The following is a 20,948-nucleotide window of genomic DNA, read 5'->3' on the forward strand; positions in this document are numbered from 1 at the left end:
ACATACGCATCCAAACACACACACACTAGCAGAAGCGCTCAGGTAGAAAGACGTCGGCCAGAGAAGGGATTTTAAAACAGTTTACGAGGCGCCGGAGCCGGCGCGGCTTCCGTTGCGGCGCGTAACATCTTTTTAACGGTCGCGCGCAGCGCCGCGCGCCGGGGGCGAGTTTTAAATTGCCGGCCGGCCCCTCGCAGAGCCCGGCGGTTGTTTACGCGGGGCGGCCTGGAGCCTGCAGCCTGGAGGCGACTACCTGGCCCGCGGCCGTCTTGGAACACAAGGGACGCGCCGCGCTCGGAATGCAGCTGGCGCGCCGAGGCGCTTCCCCTCTCAGCAGTTATTTCAGGGGTGGGCCGGGGCCGGCGCTGCCGCCGCCGCCGCCACACCACTGCAAGATGAAGAGACGGCGCGCTCAGTGAGGCTTCGGCGGCAGCCCGGAGCGGTCCCCGAGCCGCCGTCTTTCCGCCGCCGCACTGCTGCAGGTCAGTACCGCAGCGCCCTCCAGCTGGCCGCGGCTCTGCCCCCGCGTGCTCTGCTCTGGTCGCGAATCTCCGTCGAGCCACCGCCGTCTTAGCGGCGCCGCGTGCCCGGGGGCGGGAGTGCGCGCGATCGATACGCCTCGCGCACGGCCGGCCTCCCCCACGCACCTACGTCACAGAGAATAGGGCGCCTAGATTCCTGACGGGGTTCCGCTATGGCATCGCAAATGGCTCGTCCCTCCTCTGGTAGCCACAATGGCCGACATCGCGAATCAATCCGCGCTCACTGGTAACGCGGAAACGGTACGCGACATTCACTAACACATTCAGCAACGCCCTTCTCGAGTCCCCGTGAGTCCATCTGTATACAGGATGGCTGAGGGACTTCGTCTGTTCGCTACAAAACATCAAATCAAAAACGCCTCCAGCCGTCTCTATCCCAAATTTTATTTTACCTATGCGGCCACTTTCACTATGCCATCTTCGGGCGCTTGACCGACGTATGAGAAGAATCCAATCTCACGAGCAATCGAAATAGCTAATGAAACGCCGAAACTGGTTCTTCTTCTTCAGTAGCGCTACAGCCCTTGGTGAGCCTTGGCTTCTTCAACGATCTCCCTCCACACTTCTCGGTTATTTGCTGCTCTTTTCCACCCCCGGACGCCCATATTGCTGATACCCATTATTACCTCGTCGAGCCATCTTCTTCTAGGTCTCCCTTTTCGCCTAACTAAATGGATCATACCTTTCATCATTTTCTTTGGAACTCTATCCTCTGCCGTTCTCTCCAAGCGTCAGCTGAAACTGGTTGCATAAGTAAAATAAAATTTGAAATACAGGCGGCCGAAGGTGTTTTTGAAATGACGTTTAAGTCCTCCTCAGTACGTGTCACTCGTGTAATATTAACCACATATGCCACCGACTACAAATTGGACCACATTCCAGCATGATTCGGTCACACATCTAGGAGGCTTTTATTGAAACAATACATTCATGAAAGCTACTATTGTTGTCCCAGTCTGACGGTTTGAACCATCTCTCGACTAGTCTTTCCTATGCAAGCCTCTTCATCTAAGTTCTAGGGGATGACCTCAGAAGTTAAGTCCCATAGTGCTCAGAGCCATTTGAACCATTTGAACTGGTTGCATAAGTAAAATAAAATTTGAAATACAGACGGCCGAAGGCGTTTTTGATATGACGTTTAAATCCTCCTCAGTACGTGGCCGTGTCACTCGTGTAATATTAACCACATATGTCACTGTCTATAAATTGGACCACATTCCAGCCTGACTTGGTCACACATCTAAGAGGCTTTTATTGAAACAATACCTTCATGAAAGCTTCTATTGTTGTCTCAGTCTGACAGTTGCTTTGAACCATCTCTCCACTAGTCAATCCAATGCAAGCCTCTTCATCTCTGTCTAACAGCTACATCTTACATCCATCTGAATCTGCCTACTTCTGTCCAAACTTCCTCTCCCTTTTATGAACAGTTGCCTCCGATACCAAATCAACTATTCCTTGGTGCCTCAGCATCTGCCCTGCCAGGACGTGTCCTTAAGTCTAATTTCTTTTCTCCCTATTTCGATTCATTACCTCTTCATTACTTAATCGACATCATGTTTGATTCCCTGGGCATGATTACGCTATACGGCTGTGACGCAATCCTGGACAGAAAGAAGGTCAGCATCGGTCGTAATGGTTCTGCCTTCAACTGACAAAGCAGCTGTCATCAATGCGTTATAAGTAGTCATGTAGACTGAACGTAATTATAACGACACATGTTGACATCTAACTCTGCCATGTACAAGCATTAGTAAGTCTACATGACTACTTATAATACACTCAATTTAAATCTAGATCTACAATGCGATAAAAAGTATAGACAACATTATGACCGATGCTGACCTTCTTTTGTCCTTGATTACTTAATCAGTCCATCTATTTAATTTTCAACGTTCTTCTGTAACACTACAGTCACACCTTCTATTCAGATATTGTGTTAAATGTTTATCGTCCACGTTCCGGTTCCGCACAAGGCTACACTTCAAACAAATGTCTTCAGAAAAGACTTATTAAAATTTAAATTTATATTTCACGTTAGCAAATTTCTGTTTCTTAGAAACACTTTTCTTGCTATAGCCAGTCTACAACCCCACTCGATTGTCGTCTTCTATTTTCTGCATAAATAGCAGAACTCATCTACTGCTTGCAGTGTCTCGTTTCACAGTTTAATTGCTCAGCATTGCCTGCGTTAATTCGACAACACTCCGTTACCTACGTTCCACTTTTATTGATGTTCATTTTATAACTCTTTTACTCACAACGTTAGCTGCCCTTCCAAGGTCTTAAAATTTCATTGTCAAACTTCAAAGTTTTTGTTTATAATAATTACATTAATTATCATAATTATTATTATTATGTGCCTATTTTCAAGACCGCCACTGTGTTTCCTTAAGACAGTAGGCCTGTACTTACCTCGATATTTTATGTTCTTCTCCCTGAACCCCAGTTCCCATGCCAAATTTATCCGTGCTTTCCTTCATTGTTTGTCCAATGTACAGGTAAATAACACCGCGGATGCGGTACAATCCTGTATCACTACTTTTCCAACTACTGCTTCCCGTTCATGTCATTCAAAAATTACTACTGCAGCCTAGTTCCTACATTAGCTGGTAGAAGCCTGCAGTCACATATACCCCAACACTCCTGTTCCACGCTGAAATTAATAAAATAAAAAAAACACGAAATAGGTTCTTTTGTATGAAAGGATTGTTAGTCATATCTCACTGTATGGCACGGAAGTCAGTTGACTTTGAAACCCTAAGCTACTAGACTTGATTCTTCTTACGAACTGTTTCTAGTTACGAAAAAGAAATCTGTTGTAGAGCGTCACTGACAAAGCTTTAGCACAAAAAACAACTGACATATGTTTATTATTAAACAAACTTTAAGTGGACACAGACACTTTTTCCATTCTTATCATCGTTAGAATCAATTACGACATAGGATAAGCGAACATAACAGTAAAAATCACACCTAGCTAAGTTTTCGTGGTACACGTCTAGTAGCAGCACATCAGACTTTTATGTCCATTACTTACAGTCAGCGAAATTTATTAGGAGTTTATTTTATAGTCATTTGCCTAATGTGCTCGTAGTGCACGCTGTCATCTTGCGATTTTAGAACCTCACTACTTAAGCCCGTGTTAACTCAGCAACTTGAAGATTTCACCTTTAACAAAATACAGTTTTATCATTGGCCTCTTCGGTCTAACTTGTTTCAGTGCTGTTTTATCATCAGCGAGTTTGTTTTGATTACTTATTTCCACCTTTGTTTATTTCTGTGAGCATTGTCTTGGACGATACAATCGCCAATCTCCCACCATTTGTTAACGAGTTTTCTTTTTTGCCCCCAAACTGTGAAGCACGCCTGTACAACTCAACGCTGGCGCACTCAGAAATAAAGCAAATGTGGGGCTAAGCAGGAGAACATCCCACTGGTGATGATGCAACAGCACTGAAATATATTTAGGTCCAAGAGAAAAATAGTATCCGCTTACGACAGCATCTACAAAGTATTTTAAAATGTATACTTATTCTGAGGCAACACGAAAAATCATGTCTTTTTTAACGCAGAAGAAATAAGAATATGAATCACCTTTAAAAATAAAGTATTACTAAGGCAGACACTAACATGGTTATTAAGGAATAATGTGAAATTTATCCAGTCGAAGGCTCTCAAACCACTTACCTAGAAATGAAGACACAATAAAATTGTTTAACGAAGTTAAAAGTGTTGCTTTAAAACATCATCCTTCTGACAAGAAACATCCCATTTTCGTGCTTAACACAATTCACGCACAATACGTAAAATGTAGTCTTTGTAAAAAGCATTATCAGTTTATGAAGGATTACATCTATATCTAGAGGTCATCCCTGACATAATGTAAACAATATGAACAATTCTATAGTGGCCGATCAGTTGTGGATACGTACTGAGCACATAAAACATTAATTACGTCTGCCAAAAATGTAAATAACAAGCAAGGTTAGGGGAACCTCTCAATAAATTTGGATCTCCGCCTTCTCCTTCGTCTCGCAATACCTATCTTCATATTCTTCAAGCCTTTGCAAGCCCGTGTTTCCTGTCTGTCTCCAGGTGTTCCTTCCTTGTATTGGCTTTCTTCGCCACACCGTCCAAGGTCACACTGACTGCAACAGTCAGTCTCTGCATAGAGCTTCTTTCATCCAGTCCACTGAACGTGCTCTCTTATTTTTCCCACCCCATTAGTTCATGCTAAGTCTTAACGTCTTTTTCAGATCTCCCAGTCAGCTTTCTCTTGGGCGCCTTTCATTATTAAAAAATATTTCCCCTATTTTTCTTCGTAGATTTTGCTAACACACATTTCTCTCGTGCTTCACTGCTTACGGTCTCCCTTCCGTCTCGCCTTTCACTGCGACTTCTCTACCACCTTTTTTAGATTTTTATGACAAGGATCAGTTGTCGATGTTCGCAACCTCAACTGTATTTTTGACTCCATCTTTAGACAGCTGCAGCAGCATTCTGTATAAGTCGCAAGTCACTACACGGTAAAAAGTGGAGAGTACTTATAACTAACGTTGCGGTTTTCTGTTCTATTCCACTCCGGTACAGACAGTGAGAGAGGGAGAAGTGAATGTAACTCACGGCACGAGCCCTAATCTCTCTTATCCTCTCGATCCCTACTTGAGATGTACCAGGGTGATAGCGGAATTGTGACAGTCTCCCTCAAACAGCGATTCTCTAAATTTATCCAGTCGGGTTTCGCGAAAACAGCGTCGCCCTTCTTCCAAAGATTTTCATGTAACTTCTCAAAGCATTTCTGTTAAGGTTTCGTATGGGTTATACTCATCCGTAACGATCCTAGCAACACGTCTCTGAAATTATTAGGTATCCGTTCTCATGCGTACTTGTTAGGGACAGCAGATACTGGATAAACACTGCGCGCACTGGAGTGTTATATGTGATTTCGTTTGCAGATGCCCTCTTCTCTCATTAACGGGGTGATTTCACATTATTGACAGACATGTTATGTTATCCGTTATGTAAACTGCTACTAGATGACAAACTGAATGAGGTGTAAAGCTCATAAACATCATTATAGTTCTTAAGAATGGAGTTGCAGCTCAGCAACGCCTAGAGATAAAACCCTAAAATAAATTATTGTGACTGAATACGTCGTAATTTAAAAACAATATTCCTAACCTGGTGATTTAACATGTATGTTAGTTTCTACATCTCACACGATGGTATTCGTTGTGGGACATCGATATATTTCGAAACTGTAATTCAGGGCGGTGATAACTTTCGCTCGTAGTGGAGTTAATTTTGTAATGTACATACAAAAAGATTACAGTCATGTCTAGTTCCTCTTCCCCTCAGTAATCACTAATTTATTTTAAGTGATTTTCACATTCGCAAGTCACTACACGGTAAAAAGTGGAGAGTACTTCTAACTAACGTTAGCGGTTTTCTGTTCTGTTCCACTCCGGTACATACAGTGAGAGAGGGATTTATGTTATAAGTAAATTAAATTAAGTTTAGCATGCAGACCAGCAACGCTTGATTCATTCACTATTTACAATGCACAACTGACTGAGGAGACTGATGTCACAACTGTTTTAGAATTCTCTTCTTGAATGATTGTTATAGATATTTTCTTCCTCTTAACTTTGAAGCCCTTCTTTCCGTATATGCTTACAAATAATTTTATGTTTGGAACAAAACATAATTTATCTTTTCTTTTATTACCCAGACACGTTTCGATGAAGTTTCAGCATTATTATTGGGCTTTTATTTTCTGTATTGTTGCCACATTCTGGGGTTTTTCTGTTCTTTTTTATTTTTTGTGTCACAGCTGTTTTCCTTTCACAGTCTAATTTTTTCTGTTTTCTGTTTTTTTTTTCTTCACTGTGAGAAACTGCAAAACTGTCGCTGTTGCTGCTTACAAACTAGCAGCAAAACGTCGCTGTCAAAGGATAACAACTGTAATGCGGAACATAAAAGACCTGGAAACCCACAGCACGTGGTAACAAGAAGGAAAGTGAAATCCCACTGATGATGTTGAAACTTAAGTGAAACCTGTGTAGGTGATAGAAGAGAAGACGAATTGTATTTTGCTTAAGACGGATCCCATCCAAAAACAAATTTATTTATAGGGGTTATTTATGTTTTCCTTGGACTTATACGTTATGCAGAAGGAACCACACATAACGTTCAAGCTGTATTCGGCGTTCAATGTAACAAAATAACTCTGTATATTTGTGTTTTTCTAATTACAATCAGTAAAATGTTACTTAGTAACAAATTTTGTATAGTAGACAATTATATTTTTAAGCGTTTACAAACAAGTAATAATAGTTTTAATGATTTTTGTAGCAGTCAGAAAAACCGCGAAAGAGTAAAATATATAATTATCGTTTACTAGTATGCTAGCAGACTAAAATAATATAAGCTACCATACCAGTATTTTATGGATACTAAAGCTGACAGTTTCTTTTTTTTTTTTTTGCTCTCATTCTTTTATTTACAAATTTGCATTAAATACCGCTTTCATGTATAGGAAGTTAATATTTTAAATGTCAAAGATCGCTCAGCGACGCTGAATAACAAATGATATTACAAACGTAACTACGAAGTTAATTAGTTAATAGAAGAATGCAGTTTGTTCTCATATATAGTTACAATAAATACATCCCGATTTGCAGTTTCCAGTAATAATAAATGTGCTCATATTCAACGGCTCGAGAGCATATCTATCGTTTGAAGCAGCAATACATTCAATGCACGTTTCTCCACGTTTAATGTTTCTGATCTTAAGTAAGTCGCTCCAAAATGCTGTGACACATTTCTAAGTTAAAATAAAGTAAAAAAAATACTTTTTTGATGCAGCTCTCCACGCTACTCAATGCTGAGCAAGTCTCTCCACCTCCGAATAACTACTGCAACAGACGCTCATTTAAACCTGCAAACTGTACTTGTCTCATGGCCTCCCTCTGCAATTTCTTACCTCCACCCCCTCACAAACACGAACACATCCCCCCCCAGTACTGAAGTGACGATGCTTTAATGTCTCAGAATGTGTCCTATCAAATCAAGTTATGCCACAAATTTTTCTCCCCAATCCTATTCTGTAACTTCTCATTAGTTACGCGATACACCCATTTAATCTTCAGCATTCTTCTGTACCACCACATTTCAAAAGATTCTACTCTTTACTTGTCAGAACTGTTTATTGTCCACATTTCACTTCCGTGAAAGGTCACAATCCAGACAATTACCTTAAGAAGAGACTTCCTGACACTGAAATTTACACTCGATGTCAACAAATTTCTCGCTTTTATCTTACATTCTTCTTTCAAGACACCGTTCACTCCGTTCAACTGTACCTCCAAGTGTCTGAAATTACAACGTCATCGTCAAACTTTTCTACAATTCTTCTTGATTTCCTTCACAGCTTGTTCAATGTACACACTAAATAACATTGGGAATAGGCTACGACCCTGTCTCGTCTAATCCCTTCTAAACCTCTGCTTTCCTTTCATGCCCTCCGACACTTGTAGCAGCCTTCTGTTCCTGTAAAAGATGCTGATAACCTTTCGCTCCCCGTATTTTATCCCAGTGACATACAGAAATTTAAAGAATGTATGTAAAAAAGTATGTACGCTTTTAAAAATAGGTGATACGCCCGGATTCGATTTGGCAAAATAGCATCGTACATGAAACTTCCTGGCACATTAAAACTGTGTGCCGGACAGAGACTCGAACTCGGGACCTTTGCCTTACGCGGGGAAACGCTCTACCATCTGAACTACCCAAGCACGACTGACGACCCCTCCCCACAGCTTTACTTCGGGCAGTACCTCGTCTCCTACCTTCCATACTTCGAGTCTCGGTCCGGCACACAGTTTTCATCTGCCAAGAAGTCTCATATCAGCACACACTCTGCAGCAGAGTGAAAATTTCATTCTGGAAACATCGTATATATTTAGTGACCGACTATCGCCACCACTGACTTATCTTTTATGAAACGGTATGCGTATTTTCTACAAATTATTATGAAAAAACTAGACATTGCTATTAACTAAATATCTTCTATGCTTTACTTGTCTAGGAACAAAGTACCTAAAATTTGCCGCAGATTAAATTCATTACCAAGTAGTCGAAGAAGTGTGATATTTGTTTTCGTTATTTCAAGGACTGTTAAGAGAATTTACGAGAGCTAAGACAGTATCTCATACGCTAGCGTTAGTTTGAGAAAATACTTCAACAGCATGTTGATAGTTACATGTAACGTGGATCATTTTCACCGCAAACATTACGATGAAAAACGTTTCATTTATGCAGCCATATAAGCTGAAATCATGTACAGCTTTGGGCTAGCCAAATACCAATGTACATAACTTCCTAACGCACTTGTGTTTGCTAAGGTATTTTGAAAAACATCTGTGTTCTCAGGAAGAAAGATCAGACATATGTTTCAATGCAAATCAAGCCGTTTGGTGGTGGTCTGACTAGACTGCAACATAAATTTATACTTTTATCTTCATTTTTTCTGGAAGTAAGTTATCTGAGCTTAGTTTCATGCGGTTATTTTTCCTTTCGGGATGTCTGACTGTCAATTTCGCTTTCCAGTTATCGTGGAAGACATAACAAGAATGAAGCTTAAACACTCTGCCAAATTTTGCATCGCGTGTTTCACTGTCGTTGTTCATACACTGTTTCTCACTTCTCAACAGTCCAAGGTTTCCGTGTAACGTTTTCCGCTTAAGATTTTTCCGCTGCTAATTTATGTATGCAGCCTTTCCAGCATTTACAGAAAGGTGTAGTAGAAGTACATAGCAAGACTGCAGCCCCATGTCAGTTTTCTCAAAATAATAAATCAGTTTCAATTCGAACTATGGAAATGAGTTCGCTCGTTTGCTTTCAAAACAAATGACATTGTATGAATTATAAGTCTGTTGTACAGATACCACAAAGTTAATATAACAGGACAAAACTCAGAGATAACGGAAATCTAAGGTATTAAAGCTGTGCTGAACCAGAAGGTAGGTTTAAACACCGCAGTAGTTTATTACGCAAGGTCCTGTTGTTTCACACATTTGCCTTCCTTCGTTCCTTGAACTGACATATCCTGCTTGTTACAAGGAGACATGCATTACAATCTGGTCTCGGTACGACGGTATCATCTACAGTAAATTAAACTTAAACAGTGTCAATAATAATAAGACTGAAATACAGTGTGAATCGTCGTGCGTAATTAGAACTATTTATATTCAGGCGTTGTAGTCGTCGAGAAGCTTGATTTCTTTGTAAACTCTATGGTGATTCGTACTTTTGTTAAACTATGTAATGCTTCAAACCAGTGTTTTAAAAGTAACAGATATTGTCTATTCGGTGGCACGGTATACTGTTCTATTGCAGAGCGATGCTTACTGACTTCATAACAATTTGCAGCCACTTCCCTTTACGAAATCATCAATAGCCTAATATGAGGAAAAACAATTAGACTTACAGAGTTGCACTTTTTGCACGAAATAAAAACGTTAGAGAAAACAATCAAAATTTGTCCAACTATATATTGTCATTAAATGGTAATTTAAACTATAACTTTTCTAACAAAAACGTTTCCTTCCTATTTTAAACAAAAAAGGTCATTTATTTCTTTTTTATGCTAGTATGAACTCAAAACGGTACAGATTTTTGTTTGTATGAGTGGACACTAAAGCGGTTAGTGAACTTTTTCTCACAAAAAACGCAAGATCGACAATCACACTTAAACGACAGGGGAGATGAAACTCTTAGGCAGGTAGTATTATGAAACAGTTTCTAACCGTTTATTTGTTTGTGCATTGTAGAATTCATGTGACGTTTTCTGCTCTATTAAACATTTTGTAGTATGCACATATGAATATGCAAGTTGCTTAATAGGGATCGCGGTTACCACACTGCCACTGTAACAGGTAAATACTGCACCTATGGCATGTACGCCTACACGAATAACACTGGGGTTGACATAATTCCCGTTTATTAATTACACACTATCAAACCGAGAGTATGTCAAAACTAAGTACATATCTACATATAAGCTTATTATTTTCTCTCGGTAATTTAAAAATTTTATTTATTAAGCCTGCTGGTAATCAGGAACTGTTAAATTTGTAGATACTCAATTTGTATTACTACCTCTTCCTTCATTCCTTTCTTCTCACGGACAATGCGTACCACAGCTGCATTTTCTGAAAACAGAGTGACGTTTTTCTTTTTTTTTCGTCTGGTTATCAGTTTACTTGTTTCAGACGCTAAGCAGATTCACCTGCCAATCTTTCAACATCCGTTAAAATTTTTGTCATCATAATAACAGATTCTTTACTTAATAACTATTCGACAACGTGCACGAATAGCTTCTGGCTTCATACTTCTGTAATATGTGTTCATTACGAAGTCACAATTTCACGACGCAACTAACCTCTAAATTCTGCAGGAAAAAATGTTGCAGTTGTTGTCCCTACCTCAGAATTTACGTATCAAACAAAATCTTAATCTCCACTAAATCACGAAATTTTCTTCGTAAATGACCACAAAAAGGGATGTTCTTTGAAGAACGTATCTTGTAGATTTGATTGCTCTTCTTTTCTCTTTAATTTTATTCAAGCTGACTGCTATGTTGCGTTTAGAAAACGTCACTCATATCTTTTTCACCGTACCTCTTCCTGTAAAGGATTTCGTTTTGTACAAAGCAGAAACGTATGACTGTCATTTTCATCAACACTCAAAGGCTAACAATGGAAATAAATTTATCATTCAAATATTGTTTTTTTTCGTAATCATCTTTCTTACATCCTAGTAGGTGTAGTGCATGCCTCAAAACATTCAGTTCGCGTACATTTTCAAGCCGATGGCGTAATACGAGGGTGTACAATATAAATACTTAAATTATAGACACTCGAAAAACGTGCTTGACAGACTGAAACTATTTGTTTTCCTTCAGGAAACTCATGACAGTTGTCTGAAGTAGAACAGTTTATTAATTTACTACCGCTTTTGGTCAACGTCCATCATTGGTACGAAAAATTGGCTATTGCAAGTCGCATGTCAAGCATATTGCACCAAATTGCATTAACTGTCATTTTCTTGAATAACGGTGCAGAAGAACAAAATCTTAATCTCCACTAAAGGTTGCCACATAAGTAACCTCATCCATGCACACGCGTTTCCCTGTTGCGTGCGCAAGCAGCCAAGTTTATGAGATTCCTAAAACGCGAATGTAACGGGCATGCTCTGCAAATTCAAACGGGAATCTCTGGAGGGAAGGCGACGTTCTTTTTCTTAAACACTACTGAAAATGTTTAGAGAAGCGGCATATGCAGCTGACTGCAGAACGATTCTACTACCACCTGCGCACATCTCGCTTAAGCACCGTGAAGACGAGATACGAGAAATTAAACCTAGTACAGAGGCGCGAAGACATTCGTTTCTCCCTCGTTCCATATGAAACTAGAGCAGGAAACAGAAGGGTTATCAGTGCACAAGCTATCCTCCGCCACGCACCGTATAGTGGCTTGTGGAGTATTTGGTACATGCAGAAATTATGTTTTACACAATTTTATTTGAATGTACTATGAAAACGCTCACCCAGGGAGTTGCGAAACAGTCTGCACGGAAGTTGTTGAATGACCAGTTTCCTTGAAGAAATTAAGTAAATTGCCATTTTCGAAAACTATAGATAATGACTGATGCGTAGCGTGTTTCCTGTAGTACTAAATGATAATTGATTCAGCTACCCTCGCAATAAACACTTTCATTCGTGTATCGCGTTTAGTTTTCTAATGCAAAACTGTGATCGCCGTTTTTTCCTGAAGAAAAGAAGAATTTTGGAAAAAAATGTGTGCACGAGAATCGGAGAATTACTGACGAATTTCTTTCTCAGGTCGCAATCCCACAAACAAAATTGTTTTCAGGTATACTTTCTTCCTTCCTTTGCTATGCCCTATCGGAACAATATTTGCATGTCAAGAACATTATATTCCCACAAAAAGTTCTTGAACACAGTTTGACATGCTATTCAGATGAATAAATCAATACCATTAATCAAAAAACAATAGGAGATCTATAGATAATCTTGGATGGCCATCTAAATTGAGAAAATAGGCTGTTGCATAAGCAAAAAATCTCTCTCTTGCCTAATTTAAATTTTTGTTTGAAACTACCGCAGTCGAGAATCCTGCCAAATCCTTACTGCTGTGACACAGCTCTACACCGCACGAACAGTGAAAATTCCAGAACCTTTGAGCCAGTCATGAATGCTTGCCTCAGGTATTTGTTAATGCGACAGGATAAGCGACGTGATTTTCACACATTCTGTTTTCTTCATCGCTTTCTCAGTCATTGGTGTCTTCAACGCCCCTCCTCGCATATCAGATTCGTGTCATCATTCCATACCTGCAACACCACATTGAAACCCAAACTGCCCTGCACGCTGCGTCTCATCCAAATCCATTCTGCATTCAGAAGGAGGCTGAAGCTCTGTTATCAACATAGTAGTTTTTCTTTCGGTACATCCCAGGTATTCGTAATCTGTCTAACATCGAAATACTACATCTATCACGTTGTCAACATTATTTTTTCTCATCTTTCTCTCCGTTTCGGTTTTACTGCTCGCACAGCTCGTCATTGACATGATTTTTTCGCTCTATTTCGTCTGACTGGGCTGGACTGAGTTTGCGCCATTTTCAGTGCCTTTCCGTTAACTCACCATCCGTTCGGTTCAGCCATTACTGCCTTTCAGGTACCCAAGCTGCATTGTTACTGGAACATTATTACAGCATGGAGGACATTGGTCATCCGCATGGAAGTAAAGTAAGTGTATGTTACTTCATTGCTTTCCTAGATTCAATCCAATTTTGGTAATTTTAGCTTATCGATACTAATTACAGGTAATTTGTTTTTTAAGTAGGATAATTACCTAAGAAAAGTAAATATCGTCTGGGCTAGTAGTTTGTGGAATAAAGATCAAAGGTAAAAAGCCTAGGACATAATTTAGCAGAGATCCTGATATATGTCTGAAATTGTTCTATGAGCTGAGTGATGAAGATCCTGACGGCGATATTGCTGACTCGGAAAATGAGGATTATGTACATGAAAACGGTTTTCATACAGGAACAGAACAAAAAATGTAAAAAAATAATAAAAAATTTGAATTACAGGGGGCATATTCCTTTTAGAAAAAGATGAAATAACTAAACGGAAGAAAAGCAAATATCCTACCAATGTCAGAATAAGATCATCTAATATTTTGCGCATTAACTTGGGCCTAAAAATGCAGCTCTTGTAACAAAGGCAAAAATAGATTTTCTGAAGTTATTCTTGGATCAATACGCATTATTGCAACACGCACTAATATGTAAATCGATTAAGTTCGCCGTAACATCTGTAGGCATGTGCTGCTAAGGATACATGCTTTGAAGAGGTCAGAGCTTTCATTTGTTTGTAATATATATTTGGAAGTCTGAGATGTTCTAGAAAGAATTTATCGAGGTCGAAGGATAACTCGTATCATGTTGCTTACAAATGAGTGAAAATCGATTAGGATTGCTCTTCAGATGTATGACGTTTGATAGTATCCTTGACAGAGGTGTTCCGCAGGGAGGTACTGGAGCTATTTACGAACAATTGCCAAAAATATTTCTCACCTATTGTATTGCGGATGCCTCACTGTATATGTGTTTTAAATGTATTATGCGTAAATAGAACCCTCCGAAAGTCATTCATACACACCGTTCTTGTGTCCAAATACCTATATTCGGCGACAATAACCGTGTGAGGAATTAACGCGCGCGTAACGGTGAGTTGATTCCATTTCATCTGCTTAACTTATCCTGATGAGTCTTGCGCTTTCTCTCTCCAGAAAACTACTTCGTCATGTTTGATTCCTTTTGTACTGCTGCCAAATGTTTCTGTTGAATACCATTATCCACAATCGACAAGAACAAGAAGAGGGAACTGCTTAACACAGTGTTAACAATGCTGATATTTCTTTAGTTCCATTTATTCATTATTACATCTATTATCACTGTATTGCTATTACTGTTACCGTTATGTGCTGCTCATGTACTATGCGTATTGTAATGTTGATTCGCGAAGGATGTCTGGTGAGATATGAGAGACGAACTGAGGCCCTAAATTAGATAGTTAAAATGAATAAGATAATAAATTATGATCACCGTTAAACATTTTTCTACTAGAAAAACTGCGGTCACATACCTACAATAACTTGAAATTATTCCATTAAACTAAGAAAATAATAACAATGCAAAGTAGGCTCATTTTAAGTCTGTCGATTGCTGCTTTTCATTTCAAAGTGATAGATTTTGCGCAATGTTGCCCATCTTTAGATTATGTGTCACAGTTACACAATAATCTGTTCCACTGGAATTGTAATTTCACTACCATATATGACAATGAACTGGTAATACCGTTAGGACAGATTACTACGTAAGCAACACAAATGATCTGATGATGAGCGACATTGTACGAAATCGGACATTTTCAGATAAAAAAAAACAGCGATCGACAGACATAAAGTAAGCCTGTTTTGTATAAATAAGAATCGCGGATATGTCAAGTTTTGATAAAATAATAATGACAGTGTCAAGAGAGGCTTTTCTGGAGTTATTACTCTATGGACTTCGATCAGATCAAATCTCTGAGATACTCCCTCTCAGCTAAACGGCCTTCATTTCTCTTACAGTCACGTTTACATTTTTCATCGCCATGTTGAACAATAAAGATGTATGCAGGCACACACGTTAGTACGTAAAGCATAACGTTTCATCCGTTTTACTTGTATGACGAATCAGCTGTGTCACCAAATCTGTCAAACATCAAAAGAGACATTTTAAGCGATTGTTATTTCTTTGTACACACCAGAGCTCCGAACAATATTTTAAATCTTATTTTCTGTTCTAAAATGTTTTACGAACTCTTGTTAGAGTTTTTCCGATCGTTATTTTATTTGGTACTGTAGCGTTAAAGAAAATACAGGAAAACAATTACACTTGAAATTTTGTTACACCGTTTGTGCTACCTTTTACTGAAGAACTTTTTCAAACGTTTCAAAGAATGCGCAAGAGAAAAGACAAATACAATATTACGAGAATGATACTTCCTTGCAGTAGCCCCGTTGTCAAGAAACCAATATACTTACCGAAAACCTAACGATTTTGTCGTATGCGTAATACACATGTCAGGTAGGTGCAGACGGGCATAGAGACCATGACACCCTCTCTGTGGTCTACTGTCTGCAGCATAGCAGAATACTAATTTCAACAAAATAAAAACTTCTTTGTGCCACTACATAGCACAGCCACCTTCTCAAAAAATAGTCTTCCGTATGAAGAACCATGCAATGAAACGATGGTCCTCAAAATCTCAGGTACACTAAACTCACTTCCAACTTCAAAAGACAGTTAACAGTTCACCTTTTATCAATCGCTATCTATCCACATATTTTTCTGTAACTCACTCCAGCCATAATGTCTTGTACGTTTGGTGCTCTGCTTGTAGAAATTGTAAATATGTCTTCTTATTAATTAGGTGTTCGACAAAAGCTGTTTTGCGATAGTATTTTATTCCACCGGACTAGTTTCAGGCGTTGCCCATCAACAGCGGTATTTGTGCTACACGGTAGACACATATTTCTTATAATAAGTTAGTTCATTGTATATTGTAGAGTTTTATGTATCCATGATATTTCCGTTCGTTGTAAGTCAGCTTCCTCATATGTAATATTCTTTAGCTATTTTGAAAGACAATATTTCGTAATGTTCACGTAATAAGACGATTACATGATTTATATTCACATAAATATGACTTCTCTGCTAACAGAGATAAGAAATTATAAGTAGCATTATATATATATATATATATATATATATATATATATATATATATATATATATATATATATATATATATATATCCGATTATGTACACCAAAAATTATCTTTGCGTGTACAGCAATTGCCCTTAGCAGTTAAATATATTTCTTAAAAAATTCCTTATGCTGATTACACACACACACACATTATATGTAATCGTATTGTTACACGAACATTAAGAAATGTTGCCACTTGAATACGCCAGGGAACATTACATACAAGGCAAGTCGAATTACAATGAACTGAAACATCACAGATACGTAAACCTGTACAATATACACTGTAGTTATGTTATTGTAAGAAGTATGAGTGTTTTGTGTAATACAGATACCGATGATTATGAGTAACGCCCGGAACTAGTCTGGTGAAGTAAATTACTACGACAGAGCAGCTTTTGTCGAACACTTAATTAATAAGGTGACATATTTACAATCATTCTAGTCACTCCGGCCTACCCTCCTCACCTCCCCCCCCCCCCACCCCCCCACCCTTCTTCAAAGTCTTAACTGTTAGTGTCCGTGTCATTTCACTAAATCTTCCGTTTCCGATTATTTTAAACTTGCCTTCGAAAACACTAACCTAATTAATGTTATTATTTTTCTTTATGTCTGAAGATATTATTATTAATTCCTTACACTAGTTGCTATTATTTTTATGTTGGTATTGATAGTTAGTTTCGTAATAGCTTCTCATATAGCTAAGGCATCAGTTACCTATAAAAACTGAGCATGTTTTGCAATAGTTTTTGATACGTGTAGTTCCTGGTCTGATGTAAGAGAGCACCACAAGGCTCTAATCAGATCAGGCTAATGAAACCGGTAATGAAATAGATAGATACATGATAAAACTGATGTGATTTAAACAATAAGTCGCTGATGTGACGTGCACGAATGCGCAATTCTGCATTCTACCATTCACCTCCAATACACACATAATTTGTAATAGACGGAATCGGGCAGCAGCATCCATTTCGGGACATACTTCTTAAACACTCTTTTTCTGCGCTAGCGTACATAAAATAATTTTCAAGAAAAGACAAAAGATTATTTTTAAAATCGAATGTTTAAGTAAGTTTACCAAGCGTGATGGGCAGCGGACCCACATTCGGAAGGAACGGTTTTCAAATCTACTTCTACATCTACATCGACATAGATACTCCGCAAGCCACCGTATGGTGCATGGTGGAGAGTACCGAGTACCACTACTCCCTGATAAACTATCCCAGATGCAGGTTTTATGCCATTATCCTAAATGTGAGATAGTTCCTTTGGAAAGGTCACGGCCGTTTCCTATCCCTTTCTTTTTCCAATTCGGTTATGTTGGGTCTTGAATTACATAGGTGTCGACCAGACGTTAAAAGTCACCTTTCGCCTTTATTTTGACTCGACACTGGCCATATAGACTGAAGATTACAACGTTAGGCTCATAAGATGTATGAGAATTACTTCACATCTTGTTTTGGTTCCCATAACTGATATTTTTATCTACAGTTCAGAGCAATTGTGTGTGACAAGTGCTGCGAGGAACCCATCGGCATTAACATGGTTTAATTCTCTCCGTCTTGTCGCAGTGAGCATCTGTGTCATCTACAAAATGAGAGAAACTTTAGATAGAAAAGGAAAAATAGTCTTTTTCAAAATTTTACAGCAATGTGCTATGAATATCCATTATAAAATTTGACCAAAATCTCACTTGTTCCTCAAGCATCTTTTAACTTCTCGCAAATACAGGTGCATAGCCTCTATAAATTCTTAAACACTCGTAGTTTTCGGTTTTAATTATAACTGTTTTTATCGCGCTATTGCAGTTTCGGCTTATGTGTCACTGTGAAGCATAACTAGTGCCAGAATCACTTCATCCTGAATGTAAATATCGCGACCTTACTCATGTCATTGATAACAGCTGTTGACTGTACTAGCATCAACAGTGACACAGCCTTACAAGTTTTCATTTTTAATCTGTTTCTGTGCTGTAATATGACATCAGTTCTTATGCTTGACTATGGCACATAAGCCGAAACTGCAATGTATGGTACATAAGCAGAAACTGCAGTAGCACAATAAAAACAGTTACAGATAAAAGTGAAAGTGAGGTCATTTGATGACTACTTTTACTTTGTTTTTTTTTCCGGTGTCTATATTTGTACTACAGTCTTTACATTTCGCTTTGCTGGCTTCTGCCATTGATTACCTAATACGTGCTTCATCGAAATAGTTGCATTAATTTACCTTTTATAAAACAGTATACATTAAAATTATTGTTAGGAATTTTACTTTTTTTTTGTAAGGATAGGAACAACGGAAAATTTCAGTGTTCTACGGATGATATTTGCTTACAAATTCAATTTGGTGATTTCCCGAACCGAAGTAGGATTTTACACGATCGTAGTTCCCGCATGTTACCATCACCAATTGACGGGAGTGGAACCTTTGTTTCATTATAGAGGTCATCCTTGAAACTTCCGTAACATTTCCTTCCTACTTCATTTGAAATATTTGTCATTCTTCCTCTACAGTAATAATCGCTTCCTCTCTTTGTCCGGACTGCTTTCTCCTATGCGTCTGCAGTTTTTGAGAGATAACAATCACTAGTGATTCTAATAACACTTCCATTCTAATTTCACCTCTTATCTTGATTTTCGTTTCATGCAGTGTAGAATAAATATGTTCAGCAGTTTTCGGATATCTGCATATTTGAATGATTAATAGTGTTAAAACATCTTAATTATGATGCTCCGGTGTAGCTGTCTTGCTTGCAGTCGAAAATTCCATTGCTTCCAACTTTTAATAGCAGAAAATATTTTCAAGCTTTCATCGCTATTGTTATTGTGTCTTGATTATGAGTCCACTTTCGTTCAACAACAAAACGAGAGATTTTGATTTGTTTAAAAAAGTCAGTGTCAGTGTCAGTGTATGAATATTATCTCTCTCCTTAGGTAGCTAAAATTACTAACTTAAATTATTTTTATTGTTAACAATTATTTTATCCTTTTCAACGGAAATTGTTTTAATGTTTTGGATACATTCAATTCACTTCTTCACTTTCCAGTATACGTCTTTTATTGATCAGACAGTAGTAGCAGTGCTCCTGGGAGTAACTGATAGTGTAATACAATGTATACATCTCATTGTATTCGAGCGTTATCGCCAATCCATTTGCGAATCATGCAGCCTAGACAAATATTAAGAAATGTGGGCGCAATGACCCCTTCTTTTTTTAAGATGCTCATGCCGGACACTGTTTTCACTGTGCTGACACCAGGCGCAATGCTCGACCATCAAAAATGGGCGTTACGTGCCATTTTCTTCGGAAATCGCTCAACGGTCAGCAAAACTAAGTCACCAAATATACTTTGAACTTAACGCGAAGCTTCTTTCTAAATGTTTGTTATAGGATGCGCAAAATCCCCTTTTAGTGCAGCAAGAATACACTTTGTTCAGTCTGGCATACGGTTGTTGTAGGGAAATTGCTACAGATGAGAGAATAAGTTCACTGTTGTGTCCCGTGAACTACGTTTCTTACTTTCCACCAATAGCATACGTCTTTTAAATATAACCAGGCTGGGACGGCAGAAAATGACGTTTATGTGTAATAGGCCTGCTTTTGCTTCTTTGTTATTGTTTCAGTTGTGAGCCTAAATTTGTCGCACAGTCAGTTCGGCACAGTTCCTTGCAGGCTGACGTAATTGGATGTTACATGTCCAGCGATAAATGTACCCCTGTTTTGCAGGTTTCCGTTCTCTTTGGAACATTGAGAGAAGACTAACATTGGCAGCCCACTGCAATACTGACGCAGTGCAGTTCATCTAAAAACAAGACGTTAAGATTAGAATTACATTAAAAACCTATTTGCTTTGTATGACTTCTTTCTTAAAAATCTAGGCTCTTTTCGTTCATGACAAAGTGAAGAAAATGTATAATATCGAAGTGTAAACTGTACAGAATAAGATCAAACTTAACAGTGGCAAGATTTGGTACATTTATTATCCTAATACCAGTGGTCTGAAATATTAGATTTGTTTGGTTGGTACTTGCTGAATGTGACATTTACATGTTATGATGTTTACTATTACTATGAACTACTTGCAGCTATTGTCAATTTTTACTGCTTAAAATGTGCATTTACGCGTAGCGCGATTATAAATTTTCTTTGTTTGTAAATTCTCTACATTAATTATGTGGAACTGTTTCGAGTTGGTCTCATTATGGATACCGACAAATTTTGTAAATCATTCTTTATAATAATCCATCCAATACACAAAAAGGTGACATATCAAATCCAGATAACCACAGAGGAATTTCCCTTTAGAGTAACACCTATATAGTCATATCAAGAACTCTCTAGAATCGATATGAAGATTAACTTGGACTGGAACTAGGAGAATACCAAGGACAACTTAGGCCCTGGAGAAGCTGTCTAGAACAGATAATCACTTTGAAACTGGCTGTGTATTACCACAAAAGAAGAAAAAACAACAAGTCATGGACTT

The 20,948-nt window shown here is 38.4% G+C and overlaps 1 long non-coding RNA gene across 2 annotated transcripts in view; it reads left to right on the forward strand.

Annotated features, from left to right (window-relative positions):
• Positions 1-422: 422 nt before the first annotated feature.
• LOC126458528 (uncharacterized) overlaps positions 423-20,948 on the forward strand; it is a 151,197-nt gene continuing 130,671 nt past the window's right edge. For both annotated transcript variants that reach the window (XR_007585653.1, XR_007585654.1), the window contains exon 1: positions 423-482. This is a non-coding gene — a long non-coding RNA (uncharacterized LOC126458528). The remainder of the gene's footprint in view (positions 483-20,948) is intronic.

This window comes from Schistocerca serialis, chromosome 2, assembly GCF_023864345.2.
Source record: "Schistocerca serialis cubense isolate TAMUIC-IGC-003099 chromosome 2, iqSchSeri2.2, whole genome shotgun sequence".
Lineage (NCBI taxonomy): Eukaryota > Metazoa > Arthropoda > Insecta > Orthoptera > Acrididae > Schistocerca > Schistocerca serialis.